Genomic DNA, 19,199 nt, shown 5'->3' with positions numbered 1-19,199 from the left:
AGAACGCTCAGTCAGAAAAGTGCTTGCACATCCATGTTTATTGCAGCATTATTCACAATTGCCAAGACATGAAACCAACCTAAACGTCCACAAACTGATGAATGGATTGGAAAAGTGTGGTATATACTCTATGGAATACTACTCAGCCATAAAAAATAACAAGACCCTGGCATTTGATAGAAAGTGGTTAGATATGGAGGATCTATTGCTGAGTGAAGTAAGCCAGGCTATGAAAGAAAGATATTGTATATATCTACTTAACATATATCGACTATCCGCGCTCTATGGTAGAGAGCGAAATATTGGAGGACATAAAAGCCGTGTAAGTACTTAATGAGAATAAGACAGTGTGGAATGGAAGTGGGGTGAAGAAAAGAGGAAAGAGAAAGATAACAAGAGAACAAATAGAGAGGCAGGACGTTAGTGGGAAACAGATATGGCTTATTACCTGTTGATGACATGTATAGTATTCTCAACTGGATTTGTCTGAGAAGTATTTCATGATGGGTGAAGTCTTTTACAAGCAAAATGAGAAATAATGATTGACTGTTTAAAAAAATAATTAGAATAATAATAATAATGATTGGGAAAAACACTGAAAAGATATTGAATGATGAAGTGGGGAGATTAATATCTCTGTATTGACTGCCATGCAAGTCATTCCCTTTTGAAAAAGCAATGTAATACACTTTAAAGTTATATGTAATCCAATGTAATATAAAGAAGATTATGATGATAATTTAAAAAAAGAATTTTAGCAATGGTTGTGATTCTTTCGACAGCTAAGGAAATTGAGAGATGAGTTACTTGACCAAGATCACAAGGCTAATCAGTGACAGATCTGGCAGTGACATTGAAATCAGGCAGTGATCCAGACCCTGCACAGTTAAACAATGTCCTCCACTGCTTCTTTAATGATACAGTGGTAATTTGCCTTCCATAAAGCAGGACAAATGTGAGACTGCAGATGTCTTCATACCAGGTACAGCTAAGTACTACTATTTGTCAAGGAAGTTACTCAAAAGCTTTTACTGGAGATTGTTATAATGTGTTATTTTATCTCCTGCCAGGATACAACTGTCATGTTTCCTTTGTTATTATAATTTCTTCAGCTTCAAGGAATTGTAACCTATTTTTAAAATGTTAACTGTGATCACACCAGGGTTACGAAAATTTAGTCCAGATAGAGAAATGATTTTCTTTCACCATATTGCCATAAAGATCTCAGAATGTGCCGTTTCTTTAAAAGAAAAAAGTGAGAGGTTGTATGCATATTTACAAAGTGTTACCAAGATGTGTTGAAATATTAGATTGTATCTGAAGAGATCTCAACCCATACTTGTGAACCTTTCTATATAGGCATTCAAGACTACATTTCTGTTTTACCACTGGTGCATAAATTAATCCAATGTTAACAGGAGAAATAAATGGAGGAAAATTATATCAAAACTTAAAATTCAGGGGACCAGCAGTTAGCGTAATAGCTATATCGCTGGACTCCCACGTGGTCGACCCCGGTTCGCGTCCCGGACCCGGTGGCTTAAACTCACGCCAGGCACATGTGCGTGCGTGCCCAAGATCCCAAGAGGAGAATGGAGGAGAAGGGATTGCAGCATGGCCATCCCCCCTAGGGGGTGATTTCTCGCTTTCTATCGCTCTGTCTCTGTCTGTATGGCGAGCACACGTGCCCTATAGCAAAAACCTCTCCAAAAAAAATAAAAAAATAAAAAAATTCAGCTGCTACAGTATAACGAAAGCAGCTTATTTTTCTATTCAATATTGTTTTTCCCTTGAAATATACCATCCACACTAGTTCCCAGGCTAGTGTGGTTCATGGTGCTGCTCAACTAATCCTCTAGTAAAAGAAGCCCCCTATACTTCAAATGTTTCCTCAGCAAAATGCACTGGTCTTATTTTCTAGCTTTATTATATTCTATAGTATGAAAAGGTAATGTATGATTAATTTATCTGTAGTAATGGGCACATGGATACTAAGACTAAATGTGTGTTATTTTCCACCAAATATCTAATCACATGTAAATAGGGTTTTCTAATTTTCTGAGTCTACACCCCAAGGTATTGATGTAAAACTAAAATAACAGATAATCTTCAGCTTAATAGGATAAACAATTTAAGAAAACTAGGCTGAATATAATCTAAATCACTCTGTGCCGGTAGAGTCTATTTCCACATTTATGAGACAGGAGGGAATTGAGGCAAGGGACATTCACGTTGAGGTGAGGGACATTCCAAACACTTAAAACCTGACAGAAAAGAAGTAGCTAAGAGACTGGGCCTGAACCCTGACTGGACCTTGCGACCAAGAGGGACCCTGGAAGACACTGCTTAACCTTAAGACTCAGCATACGCTCCTGCATGGTATGAGCACGCTAGATGACACTCCCACACGCACCATGAGAGTTTGGGATAACCATGGCAATGGTTGGAACTATCTTAATACTGCCAGAAAATGGAAGAAGCAGTTGGTCCAGGAAAACTACAGACCCTTTCTAGAAAAGATATTAATAAACTGCCCCCCCCCCACACACACACACTCTTAGCCTGGCATTAAGCCAACCATGTAAGCTAGACACCCACAGTTCAGGACTACCCTTCCTGGGAGGTAGCCTTTCTATCCTTCCTCTTGGAGAAAGGAATGGAACTGTTCACCGTCTCCTGTCACGGGGCTGCTCCCCTGTGGCACGGTCTGGTCTACATTCAATAAACCCACTTTCGCCCACCCTCAGAGGCTCGCTGTGGGATTCTGTCCTGTGTGAAAGCCAAGGACCGCAAAGCCCGGAGAGACAATTTCTGGCTGTCTCCCCAGTATCTTTCTGGGTTACCATGAAGGGATGCTGGGGAGTCTCCAACTCGACCCCAGTGGAATCTGCGCAGTACTAAGCGGCTGCGAGGACGGGTGAGTCCGCGAGGGAATCTTCCCTTCCGTCTCTTTCTCTGTTACCTTTCCGGTCCTCTCAAGTCTGTGAAGGGAAGTGGTTCAGCTAGCTCCGAGGCCTACCCGAGGTCACTCAGTCCTCCATAACACCACATCTGGGACGTTGGTAGGGAGCTCCTGCTGAGACGCCGTCCCATGCACGTGAAGAGGCTTTGTTAGCTGTGAGCCCACGCTGGGCGGAGCCCAATACAGCACATCCGGGACACTGGGCGCGGTACACCACATCCGGGACACTGATCCAGAGTCTCTCACGTCCAGGACACTGGGCCGGAGGACTCCGGGTCCAGGACGCCTGTGCTGAGAGACGCCTTCCTGTTTGGCCTGGCCTTGAGTTAAGACATGGTTCCTGCGGACCCTGATTGCATCAGATACTGAATGCCAGGTAGTTTTACAGCCACCACTCTGGCTTTTCGGTCTCACAGTTTCAGTCTTGATTTTATTTCCCACATCGCATGGATAAGGCCTTTGGCCCTCTGCCTCTGAATTTATCTGCTAATTCTGTGTCGTTGTGGAGACCGAGAGGGCCCTGCCTCCTATGTGCCTCCACCGAATTATTTTGGGTAGGAAACTTTTACCCAAAAGAGCCCCTTTCCGTATCTCCCTTTTAGTCTTCCTAAATCACTGAATCTGTTGCTAGAAAGTTAGGAAGAATTTTGCCTCCTGATGACGCAGGAACATGGGAGCTCAGGGATGCCATTGGGCCCACACTCACAATGAGATGTGAGTTCTTGTCCCACACTTAGGGAGAGTTAGTCATGGACACAGAGTAGGTATGACGAATTGGGGAGTTTATTAAAGGAGAGGGAAGGAAAATCAGCTCCCAAGAAGACAGTCATTGGATGAGCCTCCCTGGAGAGGTTCTGGAAAATGGGTTGCCAAGAAAGAAATGTGGTGAGGGGTTTTTATTTGGGTCAGAAAAGGCTTTGTCTGAACTTGTTCTAGGTGGGGCATGTGTATGCATTTCCCTCCTGGTGGGGAGGAGTATGTGCTGGGTGGGTCCAGTTATTCTCTTCATTTTGGAGTGGGTATGGAGATCAGGAGATTCTTTGTCTAGAAGTGTTGGGCTATAAAAACCGTTATCCTCTTCCTGGAATGTGATGGGGCCTTGAAAAGCCTTAATTTTTGGTCCAGGTCATTCTGCGTAGGTCAGTCACTGAGCCTCTGCTGCCCCCATCTCAAAACTTAGCCATTTTGGGGACCAGCAGTTAGCGTAATGGCTATGTCTCTGGACTCTCATGTAGTCGACCCTGGTTCGCGTCCGGGACGCGGTGGCTTAAAACTCACGCCGGGTACGTGTGCGTGCATGCCCAAGATCCTGAAAGGAGAATGGAGGAGAGGGGATTGCTGGCAAGCGCACATGCCCTATAGCAAAAACCTCTTCAAAAAAAAGAAAAAAGAAAAAAACTTAGCCGTTTTGTAATTCCATATGAATACATAGCCTAACTATAATTTTAGAGTTTTTATGTCCTATCTCACTGAGTAAAAGTAAGAGGTCTCTGTGATATGTTTGTTTGAATAATTGTTTTAATTTGGGCACCTAAGCAAGTGCTGCCTCCAAGTACTTTCAGTTACTTCAGTAGTGGTTTTTGACATTGCAGAAACTGAAAACCTAAGCAGAGTTAGATAAAGAAATTTATGACCCCCATAACCAGGATATTATCTCTCGGCTTTTTAATCTCAAACTGAACTGAGGAACATTCACACACCTAAAACCTGCAGACAATTGTCTGAGAGACTGGGTCTGTACCAGTTGCAATGAAAATGGTGTCTGGAAGGACCAATGCCTCACCTTCAAACTCTTTATACCCTCATTATGTGATATTAGCGTGCTAGATAACATTCCTACCTGTGCCATGAGAGTTTGAACAACCATGGCCATGACCAGAAAATGGAAAGAACAGTGGTTTTAGTATAGCCTCTGTCCCTTTCCTGGAAAAGTCATGAAAAAACTGCCCCTCACTCAGTTTAGCATTAAGATACTCACCAAAGTTTGGAGCTGCCCAGCCTATGAGGTAGACCTTCTATCTTTCCTTTTGGGTAATAGTTCTACCCTTTCCTCTTAGAGGAAGGAGTGAAATTGTTGATCCATCTCTTATGGAATTGTTCCACCTATGGCATAGTCCTCTCTCTGTAGACTTTCCTTAATAAACCTGCTTTCACTCTCCCCCAAAGGCTCACTTTTGAATTTGTTTTCTAAGCAAAACCAAGATTTCTCACAGTTTAAGAGACACCCATGAGTTGATTCTCCCCAATATTTCTAGTCATTCTTAGGCTAATTAAGAGTAGCTCTCCCAGGTATTCATCAGCTTCCATAGGTATGCAATAATTTGCACTACTCTTTAAATGAGTAGATGAAATCACATTGTGTATAAAGGGTTAAAATTAATTTGAAATTAACTCATAATTTACCTGTTTTTTTAAACATAAGCATACAGTACAATAAATTATAAATAATAAGTTTTTAAGAGTATATATGTAATACTTATAAATGTAATAAAGAGGTATGTGGAATTAAAAATAGGCATATAGTGTGTGTGTGTGTGTGTGTGTGTGTGTGTTTGCGTGACCTTAAAAGAGGGTGATCTGGGAGATTGAGGGTGGCACAGGAGTAAAATATGATGCCCTATGAGGCAGGCCCACTTGAAAAAGTTTCCAATTTGCAGCCAGAGACCTTCCTTAGTACCCTGGACATATGTGTTACCATGATCCAAGGTATACTGAAACTAGGAGTGGGTGGTATTTTTAATACCTTCTTGGGGTGCTCTCTTTCTTTTACTCTCTCTCTCTTCCTCTAACAGCAGTGTACTTAGACCCTCTAAAATAGGGCCCCAAAACTTAATTTTATTGAAATATAATAATTGATTTTTAACATATTGGTTTTATAGAGAGAGAAAAAGAAGAAAAGAGAACAAAGAGAAAAGAATCCTTACAGCCTCCTTTTCTTGAATTTTAAGTTTATATAAGCAGTATTTATTTCACAAATATTAGGAATATTGATTTGTATAACAAATATTAAGCACCTGTTTTGCTATTAAAAACAAAATATACAGTTAAAATTATTTTGTGTTCAGTACATAGTGACAAACTGTCCTAATTTTGAAACTGAAAATTTCACTCCTGGGAAACCCCTCAGTCTGAGGCAAACCCCACACTTAACTATTGGCACACCCACCTCTAATAATCAGAACATTGTGGCAGGAAAAAAATTAGCTTCAAAGAACTATTGCATATCATGAAATACTTTGTTATGATCTAGAATTGGTGTCTTATGAGTTAATTTGCACCATAGACATGCTTTGCTTGGTGTATCATCTCTTGTTACATAACAAATTGCCCCAACATTTGCCATCTTAAAACAACATTTATCCAGGGAACCAGCAGTTAGCGTAATGGCTATGTCACTGGAGTCCCACGTAGTCGATCGTGGTTCGCGTCCTGGACCCGGTGGCTTAAAACTCACGCCGGGCGCGTGTGCCTGCGTGCCCAAGATCCCGAGAGGAGAATGGAGGAGAAGGGATTGCGGCGTGACCATCCCCCCTGGGGGGTGATTTCTCGCTTTCTGTCTCTATGTCTCTCTCTGTCTGTCTGGCGAGCGCACGCGCCCTATAGCAAAATCTCTCCAAAAAACAAAAAAAAAAACATTTAGGCCCTCCCCCGCAGAGGGCTAGAAGGGGCTAGAAGTTAGGCACCGGGCCAGACAGTGGGGAATCCCTGCAAATAGTAGGAGTCCTCAGCTCTTTGTTTAATGTTCCTCTCCAAAAGGTCAGTTTCTCCTCTCAAAGGCAGCAAGAAAGCAAGTCTGCTAGTAAGAAAGAAGTCATGGTCTTAGGTCTTATGTCGTCTAATCATGGGAGTGATTTGTTGTATTCTATTCACTAAAAACAAGTCACTAGGTTCAGTCCACACTTGAGGAGGGAATTACACAAGGACAAGATAGGAGGTAGAAAACAACAGAAATTATCTTAATGTCTGCCATCCTTGGTTTCAGGGTGTCTAAGATAAATTACTTGCATAAATGGGTAGACATTGGGGTATCAGCAGTTGGCATAGGGTTATGTCACTGGACTCCCATGTAAATGACCACAGTTCAAATCCAGGATCCAGCAGATTGAAACTCATGCTGGGTGCATGTGCATGTGTGCCCAAAATCTCTAGAGGAGAATGAAGAAGGAATTGCAGCATGGCTATCCCCCCTGGGTGGGGTAATTTCTTGCTTTCTGTCTCTCTGTCTCTCGCTATCTCTCCAGTGAGTGCACACATCTCTCACAAAAATAGACATTTACATAGATATAAATCTATAGAGAGATATATTAAATGCAGAGAAATATAAGTGTAGAGTATTACAGGTGAGCATTCTTTCAATCAGTTAGGAAGTTATAATTAACTCCTTAGTTAATCATAAATTTCTGACCTCTATCACTATAGACTATTTTCACCTTTTTTTGGTCTATATATGAGCAAAATATCAAAGTTTTCTTTTGTTTCTAGCTTATTTTTTCCAATTTTTTAAGCTCCTTATGCATCTCATATGTTGGTCATCAGAAAATTCATGACATGTTTTTGTTTTTCTATGCAAATGTGTTATGACTTTTCAAATGACTCAATATATCACCAGTTTATCCTTTCTATTGCTGTATTTACTGCATTCATTTATATGATACAGTGATATATTCTGCTATCTCAATTAAAGAATAAATTTTATAATAAGCCATCCTGCACTATAAGTTTTTATATCTCATTTTCCTTTGTTAACCCTTTTTATTCTCTACTTCAATCCTTCTTTGCTTCCAGTTCTTTCATATCTTCATGGTACCCTAGACTTGATTCAAAGGTACAGTCTCAGTAAACTTATTTCCACAAGATGTTCATGATTTAATGTTATTACCTTTATAGAATTTGCACTTTCTAAACTTGAAAAGGAATCTTTAAAATAATCTCTATATTTCAATGGAAGCACCTCCTCGGTAAGATAGTAATTTTATGATCGGGTAAGGGTGTTATCTGATAAAAACACACTGAACACAACACATTCCCACCATTTAATGTAATGATTATAGATTTCAAAATCATATGTTACAGTTGAGAAATAATTTCTTCTACAGAGTACCAAATGGAACTGTGATTTGAGATGATAATGTGACATCAAATTCTTAAGCAAATACTATAAATTCAAGTGTCCATTCACTGAATATATATTTCTCAGATGGTATGGAATAAAACAGCAGAGATGCATACATACAGTCTTGGAAATGAGATGTGCTTGAAGCATAAAGAATGTTGAAGGAGAAAAATTAATGAACTGCAAATTCAAGATAGTCATTAGAAATATTTTCTAGAAATTCTAAGCCCTTTAAATTCTTTCAAAGCTTATTAATATATTAAAGGTATTATAAAACTTAAAAAAATATTCCTTTGAAAAATACTGAAAATCTTTTTTACATGCTCTCATATAGTATTGGTAATTTGGAGTGAGCCTATTTCAACTGGATTCAGCAGTTCTCATCCCCGGTTGAGGAGCCATATCCATTTTTATCTTAAGACACAGATGTACATGTGTGTTCATTTTCAGAAAAATAAACTGAATATTCAGTCATGGGTGTGGTAGTTTTCCCATTTAGATATTTGGAATTTCCCATATGTTGAAATCCTTGCTTTATTCTTAGTTTCGGTCACCAATCATGTCTTCCAAATAATCTCAATCAACATGATATGCTGAGGAGGGGAGGAGGGTACTCCCTTGAAGTTATGTGCCATGAGGAAATTTCAACACTTTCACAATCTAGCTCACTTCAAATAAACAAAAAATGGAAGTGGCTCATGCATAATAAATCCCTGCTGGGCTATGCTGTGTTTTTATGACTAATTTCTTTTACTAACCACAGCTTCACAACCTATGACCCTAAGGCAGCAGGCATCCTTTATCAAAACATGGGCTTACTGTTAGGGTTGTGCTTTTTCTCATCCACAACTCCCTAGTGACTTGTTCACTGTCTAAATATCGATGCCTTAAAATGACTTAACAAAAATGCACTTGCATGATTTTTTAAAACCACAAAAGGAATTTTATTTCATTATAAAGTCGAAAAGTAAAATAATAATAAGGATAAGCTTTTACTGTAGAACTGATTTGACACATTTAATTTTTCTTAACAGAAACTACAGTTCTCATAGGGACATTGAGGCATTAGTCATTCCCTCATAATTGAGCAGAATGTAACACCAATTCAGCTGGAATTTCTAAATGACTTTGAGGCTAGAAGGGGACTTTGTAGTAGGTACTAAAACCCGGTGCTCCTTCTAGCCCATATCTGTTTTCCGACTACTTAACCACCATGGACTCCAGATCTTTTCTTCAGAGACATTTGTCTAACATTTTGTACTTGCTCCATTTTATATTGGCTCTACCAAGTATTATGAATGGCTCTTGAATTTTTTTGCTCTTATAGGAAAAATACTCTCTTTGTTTCAGGTGAAATCTACTTATAAAAATAACAGTGAGGTTTCCATCAAAACCAGGAATGATGGCCATTGAGCTTTTCTCACTGTGTAACTGGCCCAATAACGGAACTTAGGTTGTTCTCAATTTCAAGTAAACCTCTTGAAATTCGTAATTTGTTTTGCTCCTTCAACACTTTCCATGCCTTAAGCATGACATCTTTCTATTTTTAAGGGCTTAAAAAATCCTCAGGGACCTGCTTATTGTGTAAGAGGGTAGCAAAATTGAACTAAAATACTGGATTAAGTGAGCAATGGATAAAAATGTTTGAAGTATCCATTAGTGAAGAAACTGAGCAAGTAGCCAAGATTCTTTCACTTCCATGTCCCTTCTCTTTAGTAGTCATAGATAACATGTAGAATAACGTTTTCCAGCTTTAACATTCTTCAGGATCTGCTTTGCTTTAATCTCTCCCTGGGATAATTGCATACCTCTCCACCTTCAGGATCTTACCTCTGTAAACACAGGATTTTGTGTTATTCTTTCTTCCTCACTCACTGCTAGGTGGAGCAGAGTTGGACAGGGGTATCCAATCCTTTGTATATAATCTGTTCACTTCACCTGGCAATTTATAACAAGGACCTAGGGATATTAATTACATGGCTGCTTGTGCTGGAGCTAAGAGGAAGATCATGTTTTATTATTCTCATTCATAATTATTTTCCTTCACTGTATTCCTATTGTTTCTACGCCTCTATCTCAGCACTTGAAAACATTTAGCTTACAAGGGCCAGCCTGTGATGTGGAGATTAAGGTAGCTAGATCCTATATGGCTAAAAATGCAGTTGGAGACCCATACCCAGTAGCTTAAAAAGTATGCCAGGCACATGTTTGTGCATACCCAAAATTACAAGAGGCGAATAGAGGAGAAGAGATTGTTATGTGGACATCCCTGGGGATGCTATCTCACTTTCCCTATCTCTCTTTGTCTGTCTGTCTCCAGCCAAGTGTACCTGCTCTATAGCAAATTTGTAAAAAATGCATTTTGTATTTTATTTTGTTACTTTTTTCTCTATATAATGGAAAAGAAACTCTTAAAGGTAAGAGCTATGGCTTACTCATTTCAAATTCTATTATGTGTCTGTGATAGTGTCTAATAAATACAATCCTCTAAATTAAACAACTTGCTGCTTTTGTGAAATTGCTTTTCTGTCCTCCTTTGTTCTGTTCTTCCCCCTCCCTGTAAGATGTGCTACAATGACCTTGTAACTTAATTCCATTACATTTATTTATGATCCTTTTCCAGATAACCAAGACCAATTTAAAGTTTGAACATGTTTTCTGCCAACAATTGCTCATAGCTATGAAACTAGAATGTGTATGATGTCTAATCTGTCATTAATAAAAAAATCATCAAACAGCCTCTAAAAATATTATTACTTATTCCCTCAGGTTGGGGCGTTGTTACATTGGTATTTACCTTTCAGTACATTCCCAGTTCCCACAGATACTTGTCTACCAACCTAATAGTCAATTTAAAATTTCTATCGTTCTGTAATAATCTTTATACAATTTAAAATTGGTTTGTCATTTACGTGATTTAATTAGGGCAGTGTTTTCAGGATATGTCAGTTAAGGCTAAACCAATATGACCGCTGTGGTATGGCTAACCTTGTACCCACTTTTCAATATTTATTACTTCTTAACTATTCATAGACACACTTTGTGATAGATAATATGTTCTCTAGTCTAAAGAACAAAAATTAAACCAAGATTAGCTAATGCATCTGAGGCTATGCAGTTATTTAATTGTGAAGTAGTATAGAAAATATTGGTGAAGTCTTTTAAGTCTATGCTATTAATACAGGAATCCATAGTATTCAAACTACTTAAGAGGATGTAGCTTGTCCTCTAGAGTGGACAAAAGAGCACAGTAAACTTAATTGATAGAGCATGTTAGTTTCTTGGTCAGATTAATTGCTATAAGCTCAACAAAATGACATTTTAGACATGAATAGTATCCTAGACGACTTTTACCAATTGGTGTATAAATCATGAACTCTCTTGGCAGCTTTTCATTTCTCTGTTTTGACTTATAACTTCATTTAGTGAAACCAGTGCTAGACTTACAATCATTTCTAACTGGCTTAACAGCAATTTTACAATTTTCTGGTTTTATGATCTTGCACAAATACTGTATATTTTGTGTCTCATTTCCTCATTAGCAAAATAGTAGGAATAAAACTTTACCTACTTCATAGATTTGTGAAAGGTTCAAATAAAATCACTTATGTGAAAGCCTTTGAACAGTTAGAAAGCCCTATCATTAAACTGTAAAATATTATAATTTTACATTAAATCCTTCCTTGGGACTTTAAATTTCTGTGGGGGTCTATTAGTTCTGATATTTCCAGCTTATAGCATAATTTCAGCCTGTGACTTTAGCTTGATTTACTTTTCCAGGTGTAACAGCTTTTTGCTAATTTACCTTTTATGGTCAAAAGATCCCAGTAAAAGCTCTGTTTGCTTTAGTGAGGTTTGGCTTCCAATTCTCTTTGAGAAAAAGAATTTTCAGCCAGGAAAACTCCCAAACTCATTTTACTTCCTTCAGTATTTACCTACCTGCAAATTCTGCTGTTTCCTCTAGGAGAGCCAGGTCAAGTCCAAGCCATGCCACTTCAGAGTAAGATGGCTTTAGTGGATTGCTTTATCTTTCCAGATTCATTTTCTGGTTTCTAAATATATATATGTGTGCATATATATTGGCTCAGTGGAAAACTCATGACACATTTTTGCATAGAAAAACAGAAAAATATTTCATGACTTTTCTGACAACCTAATATACTTAAATTTCATATTACTTAACATGTAATAAACTTTGTATAGATATCACTTATAGTCCTGATAGTATATAATGCTGGTAACATGGCTATTCCAAATTTATAAATATAAGTACTAAGATACATAGAAGTTAACTTGCCTGTATACATAGAGATTAAGCAAAGATTAAGATTTTAATGAAAGCAGAGTAGCTTTAGCTCTTAGGCCTGTAACCTTTTATGTCATGTTTTTCTAAACATACACCTAATAGTAGATGCTCCAAAAACATATGGGAAATGAGTCATAAATTTGTAATAAACATTAGTTATTTTTACCATTTATTCAATAAATAAAAGTCTTATGAGGGTAGGCACTGCCTTAGCTAGCTCAGTATTATTATCTTTAGAGCCTAGAAAAGAGCCTGGTAAAAATTATGCTTGATGAATATTTGTTGAAAAAATGAAAACTGGTGTGCTGGGCCTATGAAAATGAAAAAAGTACATATTTTCTGCTAAGAGCTAGAAACTGCTAGATTATATGACTAAGTGATCAATATAGTAAGGCACCTTGTGTCTTAATTTAACTATTATATTGCTAGCAAAAATATCTGAGGCAGTGATTTATTAAAAAAAAATCAAGCTTCATTTGACTTATAATTCTGGGAGCTGGAAAGTCCACGGACCTGGGGCCAGCATCACATGTGGCAAAAAGAAGCAGAAAGGTCAGCAGAGGTATGCTGTGAGAGAGACCTAAATGCAGCTGTCAATTTTATTACAACTAGCTCTCATGAGAAAGTGAACTAACCCCATTCATGAAAGAACTCACTACATCTTGCCATATAACATTAATTCATTCATGATAGTGATGCCTCCATGATCCAAAAACCACCCAGTAAATTTCAATTCTTAAAAGTCTCACCACCACCAGGACCAGCAGTTGACGTAATGGCTATGTCGCTGGACTCCTATGTAGTTGACCGCTGTTTGACTCCTGGACCCGGTAGCTTAAACTCACGCCGGGCGCGTGTGCATGTGTGCCCAAGATCCTGAGAGGAGAATGGAGGAGAAGGGATTGTGGTGTGGCCATCCCCACTGGGGGGAAAAAAGTCTCACCATCACCCACACCAATACACTGGTGACCAAGTTTCAAAACAAGAGCCTTTTAAACAGGAGCCTTTGGGGTGCAACTATTACTAAACCATAGCACTTAGTAAATTGTTTACTAATGTCACTACAGTCCCTTCCACACCCAAATGTGAGTTGCCAGCTTTGTGACACAAAGTCTAATGAGCATTGATAATTTAACTGGACTATCTAAGAACTTAATGAGTGAGCGCTATATTTTGGGGAATATCTAATCCAGGCAATGTTGAGGATAAAGAAAGCAGACCAATGCTATGTTTAAGGGTCAAGGCAGTTGCTGTAGGGGTGTAATCAAATGATACTCTGACTTTGTTGGCACAGAGAGCCAGAAGTGAGCTGTGGACCAGAGGGTGCTGATGGCAGTGTGGTATCTTGCCAGTGGAATCACTCACCTACAGGGGCAAAGAGTCCCAATCTGTGAGAAGCCAGATGTAAAGAGCATCATTTGAGTTTCAGAAGGATTGACAAACCACCTTCTAAAATGGAGATTTATCTATCTGCCTCAGGAACCCCAAGGAAAACCTTTGAAGTGTCCCATTAGAAAGTGACGGTTTTAAATAATTGGCAGGGCAGCACCAGCTTAAAATAGGACCAATCATTCATCTGCTCAAGTAAATTCTTTCTTATTCACTTTATCCTCCTCTCTCCCATAATTGGAGGTAGTTAGAGCAAGAAGTAAAACAAAATGAAGCAGACAACAACAACAACAACAACAAAAAAAAACTTTTCCTTTCAAGTGTTGGAGAATACTAACTGCCGGCTAAACGGAAAAGATATATTTTCTTATAATGATTAAGTGTTTAATAAATATCTTAGACTTAAATATCTGATTCAATGCTCTGTTTTGCTACAATTATAGGACTCTCAATTACCAAAATATAAACTGAAAAGTGGGCTGGCCCCATAGCCTAGTGGTTAAGGGAGCCAAATTGACTACAGTTTGAATTCTGGCCCAAGGTGGCTTGAAAAACACATTAGGCACATGTACATGTCCCAGAATATCTACAGAATGGAGAAATGGAGATGGGATTTCAATGTGACCATGACTTACCCGGGAGTTTTCTTTCTCTTCCTCTGTCACTGCTTATCTCTCTCATGAGTACGCTTGCCCTTTTGCAATAAAAAAATTAAAAAAATTAAAAATAAAAAAAAATTGAAAGACATGAGGGGAAACCCAAATTTACCCAATAGTACAGGAAGAATATTATCAGCTGGATATATTTTAAAGAGAAAAGGGGAGACAAAAATTAAATTACATTGTAATTTATATACTGTGTATTCAATTTATATACTATATGTCATACTTCCAGGAGATGCACAAGTATATACTTTCTGAATATATATATACTTTCTGACTGTGACTTTCATGAGACTCCGAGAGTATAATCTAGAATAACATAAACCCAACATCTAAAATCTAAATGATGACACTTTAACTCTCAATATCCTCAGACTATTATTTTTATTTTGCTTGTTTATAAAATCTTACAAAATTCTTGAACAATTAAGGCCTATTTTAGTTCTTGGAATGCTTTGTTTGTATTTATCTAAAATTTTATTTTAAAACTGGGATTTTGATTGTAAGGGAGATGCAGATCAAAACCACAATGAGATACCACCTACCCCTGTCAGAATGGCAAAGATTTAAAAAACTAATAATAAGTGTTGGGGGGGATGTGGTGAAAGGGGAACTCTTCTGCACTGTTGGTGGGAATGTAAATTGGTCTAGCCACTGAGGAGAAAGACATGGAGGTTCCTCAAAGACCTTCAAATAGAACTACCATATGATCCAGCAATTCCACTCCTGGGTATCTACCCAAAGGACAGGAGAACACTCAGTCAGAAAAGCGCTTGCACATCTATATTCATTGCAGCCTTATTAACGATTGCTAAGACATGAAACCAACCCAAATGTCCATAAACAGATGAATGTTTTAGGCATCTCTTGACTAAAGTGTTCTAGGGAAGACTGTATATTACTATATTCAGTAGTTAGTAGTAGATAATAGTGCATACAAGATGTAAAGGACTGTAGATTGCCAATATTGCCGGGATAATTTTTTTTTTTTTGAGAGAGAGATTTCTGCTAAAGGGTATATGCGCTTGCCAGAGACACAGAAAGAGTCAGAAAGACAAAAAGTGAGAAATTACCCTCCCACCCCAGGGGGAATGTCCACGTTGGAATCCTTTCTCCTCCATTCTCATCTTGGGATTTGGGGCATGTATGCACACACACACTCCTGGCATGAGTTTTAAGTCACCAGGTCCAGTACTCAAACCATGTTCGGCTATGTGGGAGTCCCATGACAAACTGCTATGCCATCTGCTGGTCCCTTGATGTGTTTTTAAGAATATAATTTGATGTTCATATCTATTTTAACATAGTTTAAATATATTCTATCGTTTTCTTAGACATATATATTATACTATTAACATGAGCTCTGTGTAGCTAGCAAATATTCATAGACTTTTTTTTTATGAAATCTTCTTCAAAAATTCCCTTGGCCTAAGGGAGACATTTTTAAAATTAAGTAAATATGGATAGAAACTGAAATTTTTCCACTTTAATGGCAGTGTGGTTTTTAACTTTAGTTAATTTGTATGAAAAATAATAGAAAAAATAATATCACCTCTTTAGACTTCAGAATCACAGCTTGTAACATATAAGCCTCCTTTGTTAATAACAGAATAATAAAAAGTATTTTAAAAACTTTCTTAAACTTACACATTCTAGTTTCATATCCCTTTATTCCTTAGATAAAAGCAAAGTAGCAGAAACCAATTATTCTAAAATAAGATTATAAACTGTCATTCTTCTTGTGTTATGCAGACTTCCTTCATAGGCTTATCTTGGCTTATTCTTACTCGGATTTATATTTAAGAAGTTCATATGGTCATAATCAAATCTAGTTCTCTTTGCTATCCCTTTACTAAACATTATTTTTAAACAATGGTTTCTCTGCTTCATCCAATTATAAGCATATACAATGAGGCATCAAATTCATAAAGTCATTTCAAGTTTGTTCTGCTTCTTGAGAGAGGCAGTGAAAAAAGTTGTTTACTTAGTTTTTCTTAGGTATGAGCCAAAATCAGGTATTCTGACATCATTCTACATGGTTGCCTGGGTAGATAATGAAACTCTCTCTCAGTCATTGCTTGTTCCCAGGGGGGCTAAGTTTCATCTGCTTCACATTATGGTATATCCCTGCCACGTGGACAGTTTATCGCATGTTAACTTCAAGGGGCTAAAATAGTCCTTTGTAGATTCAAAGGAAAAAGGAATTGTATCAATGGTGCCCAATAAAGACATGATTTCCTTGTATTTAACCCTGAGTTATCTTAATTTATTCATTATAAATTGCCTATATTAATTGAAGGAGAGAGTCAAACTGAATTTGATTTTCCTAGAATGATGTCTTATAGGTGAGTCAGTATAACTTCTAACCTTCCTTTATTCATTGATTTACATTCAAATCTTGTTTACTTTGTAACTCTATTGCATAATAGGCCCTATATAAAATTTATCATCCAAATTTTACAATCTTTTAAAATACTTGTATGTATTATAAATTTTCAGACTGGGGGGGAAATACTTTCTAATTCAAAACTTACTTCTGGCAGACTTATTTAATTAATGTTAAATAATAGCCTTGAATGCTAGGCTTATGATATTTAAGGCAGTTCTTTATATTTGGTGGGGATGATTAAAGTGTTACACTACAATAATATAATAACTTTACCCAATAAAATACAGTACATACCATTATATTTATTTTACTTATTTATGCATATATAGGTGTTTCTCCCCCCCAAAAAAAATCCACCTAAAATAGCTGAAAAGGTGATATTTCATAGTGGTCAGCAACATAATTAGATAGATTTGGTAGCTAAGCTTCATTTAGTTATTTAAATTTTTTAATCTCATTCTATTCATTCTACACTTCTCATTTTTGTAATGGGATTTTGCTATGGACTCTACCGTTTATGAAATTTTTTTTTAATTTTAATTTGCCAGAGGGCATGTGCACTCATTGGAGAGAAAACGAGAGAGAGAAGGAGAAAGTGAGAAGCACCCCCATGGGGAATGGTCAATTGCAATCCCTTCTTCTAGATTTCTCTTTCTTTCCATATTTTGGGAACGCACATGCACATACCGAGCATGTTTCTCAAGCCACTGAGTCTAGGATATGAACCGCATGCTCATCTATATGAGATCTGGCCACCATAAACCACCATGCCTTGGGCTGATTATGTTTGTGAAGAATTGTAATTGAATTTAGAATATTACAGATTTTGAGCTAGTTTCAAGGCAACTATACAATAAATAAGAGCTGTAGTAATATTACATTCAATATCCACCAGGATTGTATATATTAAAATTAAATGAGGCTGGCTGACTGACTGTGTGGTTCAAGTCCCAGTCTTCATCAGTTGCTTTCTCACTTTCCCTCTCTGTCTCTCTTGGGTCAAATTAAAACTCTCTCTGTCTCTCTCCAGTCAAATTAATAAAAATAAGTAAAATTAAATAAGATTATTTTTTAAGAAAAAGAACTGAACAATGGCAAGAACGGCAACACTGTATATGTAAAAATTTAGTTAAATTTGAAGGTCAAGTATTGAGGAGAGAAGAGTGTTGATTCATTTACTAAATTAAGCAGATTTTTGTGTGTATGTATTCTTTTTTAAGCCTTTCTAAAATTAACTGCACAAGTAGAATACATTAAGGAAAATATTGATACTTATTTATTTTTGGAGAGGTTTTTGCTATAGTGTGTGTGGACTTGCCAGAAAGACAGAGAGATAGAGAGAGAGAGAGAAAAACAGCAAGAAATCACCCCCCAGGGGGAATGGCCATGCCACAATCCCTTCTCCATTCTCCATTCGGGATCTTGGGCATGCACGCACACGCACCCGGCATGAGTCTAAGCCACTGGGTCTAGGACTTGAACCGTGATCGACTACATGGCAGTCCAGTGACATAGCCATTATGCCAACTGCTGGTCCCAATATTGATACTTCTTTTTTATTTTTTGGAGAGATTTTTGTTATAGGGCACGTGTGCTCGCCAGACAATCCCTTCTCCTCCATTCTCCTCTCGGGATCTTGGGCACGCATGCACACACGCCCGGCGTGATTTTTAAGCCACCGGGTCCGGGATGCGAACCGTAGTCAACTACGTGGGAGTCCAGCGACATAGCCATTACGCTAACTGTTGGTTCCCGATACTTCTAACTACATAAAAATTAGTACTTGTCTGTACTAAAAAAACAAAAAAATGATATTTGTTGTGTAAAAAAAAAAAAAAAAAAAAAAAAAAAAAAAAAAAAAAGTTAAATATCAAAATAATCAGAAAATTCATTTACTCAATTTATCACAAACATTTCTCTATCTCTCAAAATATTCACAAAGAAAACAAAAAAATGACAGATATTGTAGTTTAAAAATAAGTAAAAGTACTCATAAATGTTCTAAAGAAAATTCTAGGAAGTCAATTAATACATAACCACACAAAAATAGGAGCTAAAATTTTTTTAATTTATATTTTATTGCAAAAATTTTTGCACACTTACAAAGGATGCAAAGGTAATTTCATCCTTCTACAACTTCAGTGAGGGGATAGCATAGAAAACACTCTTGGAGAAGAAAAAAGTATTGCTGAAAACTATGAAATAACACGACCTAGCAATTCTAATTCCACTCAAGTTTGCTTAGGGTATGTTCAAAAATAAGAATAATTTGTACATTATTGTTTATAATTATTATCAAAAGATGAAGCTTTTTATGTTTGCTTATTTATTTAGTCCATAAATTAGACAGACATACAACAAAGACTAACAGGATCCTG

At 37.3% G+C, this 19,199-nt stretch overlaps 1 long non-coding RNA gene across 2 annotated transcripts in view; it reads left to right on the top strand.

Annotated features, from left to right (window-relative positions):
• Window positions 1-3,224: 3,224 nt before the first annotated feature.
• LOC102485203 (uncharacterized) overlaps window positions 3,225-19,199 on the top strand; it is a 306,679-nt gene continuing 290,704 nt past the window's right edge. For both annotated transcript variants that reach the window (XR_003550582.1, XR_003550584.1), the window contains exon 1: window positions 3,225-3,338. This is a non-coding gene — a long non-coding RNA (uncharacterized LOC102485203). The remainder of the gene's footprint in view (window positions 3,339-19,199) is intronic.

Source organism: Tupaia chinensis, unplaced genomic scaffold (assembly GCF_000334495.1).
Source record: "Tupaia chinensis unplaced genomic scaffold, TupChi_1.0 Scaffold000466_1, whole genome shotgun sequence".
Taxonomy (NCBI): Eukaryota; Metazoa; Chordata; class Mammalia; order Scandentia; family Tupaiidae; genus Tupaia; species Tupaia belangeri.
The sequence above is the reverse complement of the archived record's forward strand: the minus strand, read 5'-3'. Positions and strand labels throughout refer to the sequence as shown.